Source organism: Drosophila serrata, unplaced genomic scaffold, assembly GCF_035046125.1.
Source record: "Drosophila serrata isolate PLE 108 unplaced genomic scaffold, ASM3504612v1 contig_190, whole genome shotgun sequence".
NCBI lineage: Eukaryota > Metazoa > Arthropoda > Insecta > Diptera > Drosophilidae > Drosophila > Drosophila serrata.
The window spans coordinates 1002770-1010782 of NW_028257088.1; the positions used below are offsets into that span (position 1 = coordinate 1002770).

General features: G+C 35.3%; 1 long non-coding RNA gene across 1 annotated transcript; it reads left to right on the top strand.

Annotated features, from left to right (window-relative positions):
• Positions 1-171: 171 nt before the first annotated feature.
• LOC110182491 (uncharacterized) lies at positions 172-898 on the top strand. Its single transcript, XR_002319565.2, has 2 exons — positions 172-422; positions 529-898. It is a non-coding gene; the product is annotated as an uncharacterized LOC110182491 (long non-coding RNA).
• Positions 899-8013: the final 7115 nt, after the last annotated feature.

Consider the following 8013-nt stretch of genomic DNA (forward strand, 5'->3'; position numbering starts at 1 on the left):
AAGCTTAATGATCTAGTAGTCTTTTGTAAATCCTGTCATTGGAAAATAGTATAATCGCTTTGACTTTTCACAATGAAAAAATTTCAAAGGTAAAGTGATGATAAATTTGAAATAAATTTCAAATTTCAAATTTATCTGCTCAAGTTTGTGGTTAAAACTTAATGATCTAGTGGTCTTTTGCAAGTCCTGTCATTGGAAAATGGTATATAAGGCCAGCCTTGGCATGGGTTCTATTCAGTTTAGTTTTAGATCTCCCAGGAGTCGGTGCTCCCAGTAAAATATAAAAATTTCAATTTTATAAAATAATCATTTGGAAGTTTCTACCTAAAAAAAACTAAATTTTGATTGAACAACCTTTCCAACTTTTTTTCTATAGAGACTAATTGGACTTTGAGGATCAACAAAGCTACAGACGAACAAAGGTATTTATATTTTTGTATTGTTGCATTTCTAGTATTATTATTCTAGAGTTGCAAATATGTTGGAAATAAATTGTAACTCTATATATATTTGTTTCTTCTTCTGCAGCAAAACAGCTACATCCTTGAAGGAGGCCGCCGAAGGACCTCTTCAGGGAGAACTCAATGTGCTAGAAACTCTTGGCCAGCCTTATGGAATTTGGCCAGGACGTACATGACACCTCTACACCTACTCCTAAGAAGATACTACGTGCCAATGATCTTTAAACTCTTCGTCCAGACACCACTCTTAGCCTTAGGGGCTATGGAGAGTCACATTACACATAAGGAATGCGGGTGTACACCATTTCAACCATTTAACCCAGCAAGTTTAAGCAGAAGTTAAAATCAAAAGAGAACGAACTATTACCATATATTTTTTAATCTTGACTTGAATATATATTTTGTAACCTTATTTTAAATATATTTTTTACTATATATGCAGCGCATTATTTTTGTTTATATAACGTGCTATATTTCATAGATTTAGCAATTGACAAGTCAAAATATAGATCCTCTTGCTTTAATTTGATAGAGTATATAAGAACGTACTTTGTACATCTTTTCTCTCTAAAGCCTCGTTTAAATTTTATATAGATAATACTCAAGTTTGACCAAACCACATCATAGATCGTAAAGCTTAATGAACTGCAATATTGAAATTCGAGCAAAAATCCTTTATGATCCTATGTTACCCTTTTCAGCACTCAACCTCTATTAAGAATATGGAATATAGAACCTCAAGAAGACCCAAAAGGACTAGGAAAACGTTAATATATAAGCAGAGAGTACTTGTTCTTAGGAATCTATACTAAAATTTGCATGAAACCTAACTAAATGGCTTACTTTGATTACATATAATCATATTCATATTTAATACTTTCAGTAGATTTCCTATAATTTTTGGCCAGTGCATCTCACACCCCATGCCATTTCCTGCTGCAGTTCATCATCAAAAGACGAAGCTTCAAACTTTATGCTCCTCCTGGAGCTCCTCCTCACCCACTCTCTATCTCTCTGGTCTCTGGATTCATCCTCAGGTTTCATCGGGCAACTGGCAAATGGCGAATGGCAAACTGCATCATCAAAGTGCCATTGGCAAAGTTATCTGGCCGCTTGTAATTTAATGTGGGCGTTACTATAAAAACTCCAACATTTTGTGCCACACTGCAGCAGGAGCACTCACTCTCTCCATCCTCCTTGATCCCTATATATATGTATATATATCCACTGCCCAGCACAGATTGGATTTGTAAACGCAATTTTCGCTTACACAACATTATTTTAATGTAATTTTTCTATTTATAGCTGGATGTTATTCTCTTTTTTTTGTGGTTTTTAGGCTGGACCTCATGACAAAGGATTGTTAAGGAAAGTTGGAAAATAATTGTAAGCTTTGAAATATATAAATAAAAATGCTATTTTTAATAAAAATATTCAAAAAGATGTACTTATATTTTATAAGTATTTTTAAGAGTCAGAGAAACACTCGTGATACTTAAATCAAAATAAAATGCATCAGAAATAGCTATAAAAAATATAAAAACTATGTAATAACAAGAAAAAAAGCTATTTTTGGGCAACCAAAATTTCTATACCCTAACAAAAGAAAATCCATCATAACTCGGTCAAAAATGCATTAAATTACAATCGGAAAGCTTTGTTGTGTATTTGGTATTTGGTAGATTTACAAACCTGCATACTCAATTTAGAATTTAAAAAAATTAAATTTTTTTCTAATTTTTACATTTAAAAAATGACAAAAAAAAATTGAAAAATTTTGGTCAAAATTTACTCGACTCGGCTGTTGATGCTGATCAAGAATATATATGATTTATATGGTCGGAAATGACTTCTTCGTGAGTTACAAGCTTCTGACTATAATTATACCATTTTTTAACCGAAATTTATCAATATTTTTGTATGAAAATTTATTCGCCAAATCATAGTTTAAAAATCTCATAACTAAGACAAAAATGCATTAATTTTAATTCTGAAAACGGTTTTATGTTAGTTTTTGTTAGGTTATTAAATCTGCATACCTCATTCATGATTTTAAATAATTAAAATTTTTGACAATTTTTTCAATATCAATTATGGAAAATATTGACATAAAAATTTGGAAAAAATTCGAAAAAATTTTACTTCTTCCTGAGATGGCTAGATCGATTCGGCTGGTGATGCTGATCAAGAATATATATGATTTCTAGGGTCGGAAATGTATCCTTCGCAAGTTACAAGGTTTTTACTGGAATTATAATACCCTAAAAAAGAGTTTAATAGTAATATCTAATACTCTTCCCTAGCAAAATTATGACTATAAATTATGTAAAGTAAAATATTGTCAACAGATTGCGACACCTTTTGAAGGGTTTTCAAACCCCTTTTGATTGCAGTATTTCCTTTTTAAGTTCAGGAACAGGTCCACCCTAGCGAAAAAAGGCATAGCATAATTTATATGCAACGGTTTTTTTAACACCGCTCCCATATTATAGATTTAAGTGCACACATTAAGCGGGTTACGCAGTGCCCACATTGCTGTCCATTATTATGAATACGGGTGCGGGCTCTATTCAATTTTATAAGCTCTTTGCATATAAAACAAAACAATGCGAGGACGCTGGACACAGGACGCAGGACGCAGGACGCAGGACGCAGGACCTCTCGGCCTAAGTGCAATGTGGCAACAACGACGATGCCATCCTTCCATCCATTCACACTTTAATGGTGGCCCCACGGAAATGTTTTCATAAAAGCCCCGGGCCCAACAATTTATGAGGCATTCATGTCAGTTGTTGCCTGCTCATTAAATCCCCGTCGTTGGCTTTCCTTTCCCATGTGGCCATCAAAGTCGATTACCTAGAAAATGCCCAGCATCCCAATCGATTAAGTTGCATTAGTCCGAGAGTATCCCCTGTATCCCGTATCCCGAATCGAGAGGCCAAAGCTCAAAGTTCCACAGTTCAGAGTTCCAGAGTTCCAGCTCGCTTTTCGGATGCCCTGTTGTGGCATTCGGTTGATTGTCAAATTACATTATCATCCTCCTGGAGGAGCGTCTGTGTTTTGACAGCTGTTTTTGCTTATTGACATTCGCTTCTTGACAAAACTCATACGCACACACATCCACACACACACACACATGCCAGGAGGATTTGGAGCCCCGATGACCCCTCAACTCTGAACCCTAAACAGTGAAGCCCACTCCAATTTACACCGAGAAAAATATATACTCTAATCAGCTTTGGTCTTTGAAGAGCGTTTAAAAAGAAAGAAATATAGAAATTATTTAGAACAAATACTCAGGGAATCCTTATATAAACAAACACATACCCGGTGTTATATGGCCGTAAAAAATAGCATACTTTTTGGGGTTCACACACAAGTATTTGCTAAGTCAAGGGAGGTAACTTTTGAAGAATAAAACCAATGGAAAATCTCACAAAATCTTAATGAAATACATTCATATCTAGTTTTTACCAAGTATAAAGTATAAATATTTAATAAACTATATTTTTTCAATCAATAAAAGTAAGCAGATTGTTTTCTTTTTCAAACATTCTTTCTATTCCACCTCCCAATTACAGTTCAAAGTCTAATTTAAACCTTTTAATTAATTTTAAAAGAAATATAAATAATATAATAAATAATAGAAATAATATAATAGACTTTCGTCCGAGTGTTGTAACATTTCTGTTGCCATGGAGTGACGACGATATTTAGGAGCCAGTCAAATGGCCTGCGTTTTTATGCCCCCCTTCGAAAGCATCAAAGTTAATTTGGCCCAGGGTCCAGGGCTTCGGGCATCTAGCTTGGAGCTCTTCCTGGCCAAAACTCTTTGAAGAAGAACTTGGGGTAGAGGCCCAGCTTACGTTGCCAACTATTTAGCCACTCTTGGGTAAAGTTTCTTTGGGATTTCGGCAGCCCTGCAAGTGCCAAAGTTGCTTCAGAGGAGGACTCCAACCTGGCAAATAAAGTTTGCCATTTACCTGGACGAAATGTTACAGGGGGGGAGGATGGGATGGGAAAATCAACTGCAAACGAGTGTGTGTTCTCTGCGGGAAGTTCAATAATAAAAATCACTTTTATTGCTCAATATATTCTAATTACGATAATTTCCACGTAAACGCAACAAAACTTGACTAATTTCAGTGGGAACGGAGTGCCTTTCGGCCCAAGTTGTTAATTCATGAAGTGTCCCTGATAAAGTGTAATTATTCCATGAATATCGAAAAAGTGGTGTTCACCTTGCGGTCGGTCGTAAGTAGTTCCACAACAAAAAAAAAGGGACAAATGGCAGGAAAATCAGAGGGATGGAAAAGGAGTCTGGACTCTGGACTCTGGACTCTGAACTCGGTGTGTGTGTGATTTTATGGTAATTTGTGTGTAATGAAAACTAATAGCAATTGATTGTACGACGTGTCCGAATGGCATAGGACCCCGGTCACCCCCTTTTGTCAGTCGCACAAGGACACTAACTATTACCCGGTGTGTCCTGGAATGGAAATTGTCGCTGACTAAGTAAACAAACGGGACGACTGACACCTGATAATGGTTATATATTGTACGCACTCCATTCCACAACCCATCTACCATGTCCCATGTCCTTTCTGTCTCCATGTGGGCCATTCCAGCTGTGGTCATCAAAATGCCTTGGCCATCTGATTGTTTTGGCCTAATCCAGCCAAGATCCAGGGGCTCAGGCAGCTGACTCATTGGGCTTTGTCTCTGTGTATATGTATGTATGTGGGGGTAACGGTCATTGTTATTATAGTTTATGTAAATTATTATTATATTTCATGGGTTTTGTTTGTTCGTGGGCGAGTATACATAGTTTAGGACACACACAAAAGATTATTAATTAAAGCTTTTTGGGTTTTCTTGGGTTATTTTGAAACAATCATTATGATGGCTGAACAAAACAAGGCTTTTAATTATTGCATTTCTCTGGCGCAAGGATAATGGTCAATTTAAACTGGTTTTACTTATATATTAACTCTTAAATACCTATTTAAAATTTTCTCTTGTATAATCTGACCTCATTTTCTTTAAGAAACCTCTTCGCCTGACTTTTTCCTATGGCGTAACATGAGTTCTTTTCTTATTTTCAAGGATTCAGCAGCATCTTTTGCTATTATTTTATTTATCCAGATAATTTTTAGCTGCTCGAACTTTCAGTTTCTGCTAAAAGCAGTGAAAAAAACCCCGTAACGAATGCCAGGTGCAGGATTTCAGAGACTTTTTCTTCATTTGTATACCCTTTCTGGGTATTATAATTTCAGTCAGAAGTTTGCAACCCAGTGAAGAAGTCATCTTGGACCATATATAGTATATATATTCTTGTTCAGCATCAATCATTAGGTAACTATGATCAGTAATTAACTATGGGTATCAATGAGTAAGTAAGTAACTATGATCAGTTATTAACTATGGGCAGTGAGTAACTATGAACACTAATTAACTGAGCAGTAAATAACTATGAACATTGAGTAACTATATTTACTTACTGATGTATCAATGAACTTTAAGCAAATATAATCAGTAAATATCTATGACTAGTAAGTATGTATGTATGATCAGTTACTAACTTTAAAAACTAATAAACAATGACTTGCAAATTTTGTAACACAACACATTTCTAAGACTAGGCCGGCAGCAGTCACTTCTTTCCGGGGATGTAAGAACAAGTTGGGAATCATATGCACAGATGTGCGAGATCTGTTTTGGAAGAAACTTAAGCTATTTCAATGAAACTAAGGAGTTATTCATCTATATAATTTTACAAGTATATAAGTCGGAGCATGGCAAATCGGTGGACTACATATATACATATATATACATAGCTGCCATAGGCACAATCGGACGATTTGTAGAAGTATGATCAGTAATTAACTATGACCAGTAATTAAGTATGAGCAGTGAGTAACTCTGAACAGTAAGTATCTACCAACAGTAAGATTCTATAAAAATTAACTTTGACCAGGAAGTATTAAAGCGAATTAAGTAACTCTGCAAAGTTATTAACTATGATCAGTAAATAACTTTGATCAGTAAGTTACTTTGCACACTAATTAACTTTGAACACTAATAAACAATGACTTGCAACTTTTGTAACACAACACATGTCTGAGACGTGGCCGGTAGAAGACACTTCGTTCCGGGGATGTTAGAACCAGTTGGGAATCATAGGCACAGAAGTGAGAGATTTGTTTTGAAGCAAGAGCAAACTATTTAAATGAAACTATGGAGTTATTCTTCTATATAATTTTACTAGTATATAAGTCGGAGCATGGCGAATCGGTGGACTATATATATACATATATATATATATAGCTGCCATAGGAACGATAGGAAAATTTTAAGAAAACAAATTTTAAAACTTTTCCAGATTTTAACAGATTTTCATAAAATTTGATATATAGCCATTATATATTAATATAGAATTTTGTATAAAATTGTATGCAAAGCGGACTTCTATATAATATGGCTGCCATACAAAATAGAGGAAAATAAATTGAATGAAATGAAAGCAGGTATTACTTAATTGTTTTTTAACATATGTAAATATATATAATATATATTTAATAATATATATATTTAAGGGTATACAAACTTCGGCTGGCCGATTCTTAACTTTCTTTCTTGTTAAACATTTTTTTGTATTTTTATTTTGGATTGTCCTGGCCAGCATGCAATCTCGCTCTTTACCTCCTTGATGCATTCTGATAATTCGCGTGGCATGCAACCGACATTTGTTGGATGCCACGCGAGTCCTGCTACCGACAATTCGCGAAATCGCACTTATAAGCTCGTTGCACGCGACTATTTATTAATGAAAAATATATCAAATTTAAAGTGCAGCTAAAGCTTAAATAAGAGCCAAACAAAATATATAGAAAGTGTAAGGGTGAGCTGGGAAAATGTTAATTAAAACTAGGTGAAAAATGTGCCTATACATAGAACAAGAAAGTAATGAAGTCAGTCATGTTTTTAAGGCCATTTCTATATTTATTTTCCTATTTTAAAGATATCCCACCAGCATTTTAAACATGCATTTATGTCTCACAAAACCGTAATAATATAGTTTTCCTTGGGGCCAGATTCTCTTTCTCACAATGAGACCGCACAGTTCAAACTGTGAGTGGCCAACATTTTTGCTTGATTAACTTTTGAGTTGAATATCGCCACACAAAACAACAATCAGATGCAGATGCAGATGCAGATACAGATACACCAAACAAGATACAGCTACACCTACAAGATACAAAGATACAGAGATACAAAGATACAGAGAGAGAGAGAGAATGTGTGGCAATATGGCAGAGCATTTTCATTATTGTCTGGCCAACTGATTTATGCCATTCAATTCGCTTTCGGCAGACAAACCGCCGGAAAATGAAGCCCATGAATCAGTAGTGCGGCCAATTCGGAATACAAATGCCGGCCAGCTGTTGACCTCCCATTTCCCATTTCCCAAACCTCCCCCCCCGTTCCCAGTCCGTTGCTTTTCCGACCAAAAGTTAAACGATAAAGTTTTCCCAGCTCGACGGTTGGCCTT